The sequence below is a fragment of the Papaver somniferum genome, unplaced genomic scaffold (genome assembly GCF_003573695.1).
Source record: "Papaver somniferum cultivar HN1 unplaced genomic scaffold, ASM357369v1 unplaced-scaffold_12, whole genome shotgun sequence".
In the NCBI taxonomy this organism is placed as follows: domain Eukaryota; kingdom Viridiplantae; phylum Streptophyta; class Magnoliopsida; order Ranunculales; family Papaveraceae; genus Papaver; species Papaver somniferum.
This window is the reverse complement of record NW_020621047.1, coordinates 529,444-534,124: the sequence shown is the minus strand read 5'-3', so window position 1 is coordinate 534,124 and position 4,681 is coordinate 529,444.

Genomic DNA, 4,681 nt, shown 5'->3' with positions numbered 1-4,681 from the left:
GGGGGGGGGGTAAGTGGTTGTTGTAGGTTCTGTTGCTCCATTAGCCGGTTATAACAACTTTTAGTGGAGAAACCACATGCAAGATTGCATTTAATAATATCTTCCTGGTCATTTAATGATGGAGGAGATCCTAACCATTTAAAAGGCTACATCATTTCCAGCAATTCTGATTGATGAAGATTTCTTATAAGTTTTATGTTCCAAGTATTGTTGACAACTAGCTCTTGTAAGGTAGCATTATTCTGTGTAGAAAGTTTGAAGATGCTCGGGAATCTTCTCTCCAAGCTTTGATTATCCTTCCATTTGTCCCACCAGAAATAAATATCTTTGCCACTTTTGATTTCCAAGTTTGAGATGTCTTCAATCACAATTTTCTGTTGTTGAATGCCATTACATATACCTCTTCCTTGTGGTAATGTAGTATCTTTTACTAACAAAGCAGAGGGATTACCTTGTCTTTTTGATTGAATGATCCTTCTCCACAATTGTGTTTTTTGAGTAGAAAACCTCCAAGTGCATTTTGCAATTAGAGCTCTGTTGGTTTGTCTTCGATTTTTGATACCAAGTCCCCCTGCTTTCTTTGATCTACAAGATCTTTCCCAAGCAATATAATTGATTTTCTTTTTCCTAGCTACAGAACCCCATAAGAAATCTCTCATAATTTGATTAAGCTTCTTTTCTACTTTCGCTGGCATAGGAAACAAGGACATGAAATAGATTGGTAAGCTTGAAAGAGTTGTCTTGATGAGAAGTATTCTGCCTGCTTTTGTAAAGTACCTCCTTTTCCATGGAGCTAACTTTTTTAAGAATTTTCTATCACCACATCCCAAATAGAGCAGTTTCTGCAGGTTGCACCAACCGGAAGACCCATGTATTTAAGAGGCAGTTCTTAAATGGGGGTGGGGGGGTGGGGGGTAAGTGGTTGTTGTAGGTTCTGTTTCTCCATTAGCCAGTTATAACAGCTTTTAGTGGAGAAACCACCTGCAAGATTGCATTTCAGAATATCTTCCTGGTCATTTAATGATGGAGAAGATGCTAACCATTCAAAAAGCTGCATCATTTCCAGCAATTCTGATTGATGAAGATTTCTTATAAGTTTTATGTCCCAAGTATTGTTGACAACTAGCTCTTGTAAGGTAGCATTCTTCTGTGTAGAAATTTTGAAGATGCTCGGGAATCTGCTCTTCAAGCTTTGATTATCCTTCCATTTGTCCCACCAGAAATAAATATCTTTGCCACTTTTAATTTCCAAGTTTGAGATGTCTTCAATCACAATTTTCTGTTGTTGAATGCCATTACATATACCTCTTCCTTGTGGTAATGTAGTATCTTTTACTAACAAAGCAGAGGGATTAACTTGTCTTTTTGATTGAATGATCCTTCTCCACAATTGTGTTTTTTGAGTAGAAAACCTCCAAGTCCATTTTGCAATTAGAGCTCTCTTGGTTTGTCTTAGACTTTTGATACCAAGTCCCCCTGGTTTCTTTGATCTACAACCTCTTTCCCAAGCAATCCAATAGATTTTCTTTTTCCCAGCTACAGAACCCCATAAGAAAGCTCTCATAATTTGATTAAGCTTCTTTTCTACTTTCGCTGGCATAGGAAACAAGGACATGAAATAGATTGGTAAGCTTGAAAGAGTTGTCTTGATGAGAAGTATTCTGCCTGCTTTTGTAAAGTACCTCCTTTTCCATGGAGCTAACTTTTATAAGAATTTTCTATCACCACATCCCAAATAGAGCAGTTTCTTCAGGTTGCACCAACCGGAAGACCCATGTATTTAAGAGGCAGTTCTTAAATGGGGGGGTGGGGGGTAAGTGGTTGATGTAGGTTATGTTGCTCCATTAGCCAGTTATAACATCTTTTAGTGGAGAAACCACCTCCAAGATTGCATTTCAGAATATCTTCCTGGTCATTTAATGATGGAGGAGATGCTAACCATTCAAAAAGCTGCATCATTTCCAGCAATTCTGATTGATGAAGATTTCTTCTAAGTTTTATGTCCCAAGTATTGTTGACAACTAGATCTTGTAAGGTAGCATTCTTCTGTGTAGAAAGTTTGAAGATGCTCGGGAATCTTCTCTTCAAGCTTTGATTATCCTTCCATTTGTCCCACCAGAAATAAATATCTTTGCCACTTTTGATTTCCAAGTTTGAGATGTCTTCAATCACTATTTTCTGTTGTTGAATGCCATTACATATACCTCTTCCTTGTGGTAATGTAGTATCTTTTACTAACAAAGCAGAGGGATTACCTTGTCTTTTTGATTGAATGATCCTTCTCCACAATTATGTTTTTTGAGTAGAAAACCTCCAAGTCCATTTTGCAATTAGAGCTCTCTTGGTTTGTCATAGATTTTTGATACCAAGTCCCCCTGGTTTCTTTGATCTACAACCTCTTTCCCAAGCAATCCAATAGATTTTCTTTTTCCCAGCTACAGAACCCCATAAGAAAGCTCTCATAATTTGATTAAGCTTCTTTTCTACTTTCGCTGGCATAGGAAACAAGGACATGAAATAGATTGGTAAGCTTGAAAGAGTTGTCTTGATGAGAAGTATTCTGCCTGCTTTTGTAAAGTACCTCCTTTTCCATGGAGCTAACTTTTTTAAGAATTTTCTACCACCACATCCCAAATAGAGCAGTTTCTGCAGGTTGCACCAACCGGAAGACCCAAGTATTTAAGAGGCAGTTCTTAAATGGGTGGGGGGGTGGGGGGGTGAGTGGTTGATGTAGGTTTTGTTGCTCCATTAGCCAGTTATAACAGCTTTTAGTGGAGAAACTACCTGCAAGATTGCATTTCAGAATATCTTCCTGGTCATTTAATGATGGAGGAGATCCTAACCATTCAAAAAGCAGCATCATTTCCAGCAATTCTGATTGATGAAGATTTCTTTTAAGTTTTATTTCCTAAGTATTGTTGACAACTAGCTCTTGTAAGGTAGCATTCTTCCGTGTAGAAAGTTTTAAGATGCTCGGGAATTTACTCTTCAAGCTTTGATTATCCTTCCATTTGTCCCACAAGAAATAAATATCTGTGCCATTTTTGATTTCCAAGTTTGAGATGTCTTCAATCACAATTTTCTGTTGTTGAATGCCATTATATATACCTCTTCCTTGTGGTAATGTAGTATCTTTTACTAACAAAGCAGAGGGATTACCTTTCCTTTTTGATTGAATGATCCTTCTCCACAATTGTGTTTTTTGAGTAGAAAACCTCCAAGTCCATTTTGCAATTAGAGCTCTGTTGGTTTGTCTTAGATTTTTGATACCAAGTCCTCCTGCTTTCTTTGATCTACAAGCTCTTTCCCAAGCAATCCAATTGATTTTCTTTTTCCCAGCTACAGACCCATAAGAAAGCTCTCATAATTTGATTAAGCTTCTTTTCTAATTTCGCTGGCATAGGAAACAAGGACATGAAACAGATTGGTAAGCTTGAAAGAGTTGTCTTGATGAGAAGTATTCTGCCTGCTTTTGTAAAGTACCTCATTTTCCATGGAGCTAACGTTTTTAAGAATTTTCTATCACCACATCCCAAATAGAGCAGTTTCTGCAGGTTGCACCAACCGGAAGACCCAAGTATTTAAGAGGCAGTTCTTAAATGGGGGGGTGGGGGGTAAGAGGTTGCTGTAGGTTCTGTTGCTCCATTAGCCAGTTATAACAGCTTTTAGTGGAGAAACCACCTGCAAGATTGCATTTCAGAATATCTTCCTGGTCATTTAATGATGGAGGAGATGCTAACCATTCAAAAAGATGCATCATTTCCAGCGATTCTGATTGATGAAGATTTCTTCTAAGTTTTATGTCCCAAGAATTGTTGACAACTAGCTCTTGTAAGGTAGCATTCTTATGTGTAGAAAGTTTGAAGATGCTCGGGAATCTGCTCTTTAAGCTTTGATTATCCTTTCATTTGTCCTACCAGAAATAAATATCTTTGCCACTTTTGATTTCCAAGTGTGAGATGTCTTCAATCACAATTTTCTATTGTTGAATGTCATTACATATACCTCTTCCTTGTGGTAATGTAGTATCTTTTACTAACAAAGCAGAGGGATTACCTTGTCTTTTTGATTGAATGATCCTTCTCCACAATTGTGTTTTTTTGAGTAGAAAACCTACAAGTCCATTTTGCAATTAGAGCTCTGTTGGTTTGCCTTAGATTTTTGATACCAAGTCCCCCTGCTTTCTTTGATCTACAAGCTCTTTCCCAAGAAATCCAATTGATTTTCTTTTTCCCAGCTACAAAACCCCATAAGAAAGCTCTCATAATTTGATTAAGCTTCTTTTCTACTTTCGCTGGCATAGGAAACAAGGACATGAAATAGATTGGTAAGCTTGAAAGAAGTGTGTTGATGAGAAGTATTCTTCCTGCTTTTGTAAAGTACCTCCTTTTCCATGGAGCTAACTTTTTTAAGAATTTTCTATCACCACATCCCAAACAGAGCAGTTTCTGCAGGTTGCACTAACCGGAAGATCCAAGTATTTAAGAGGCAGTTCTTAAATGGGGGGGGGGGGGGGGGGGGGGGGGGGGGGGGGGGGGGGGGGTAAGTGGTTGATGTAGGTTTTGTTGCTCCATTAGCCAGTTATAACAATTTTTAGAGGAGAAACCACCTGCAAGATTGCATTTCAGAATATCTTCCTGGTCATTTAATGATGGAGGAGATCCTAACCATTCAAAAAGAT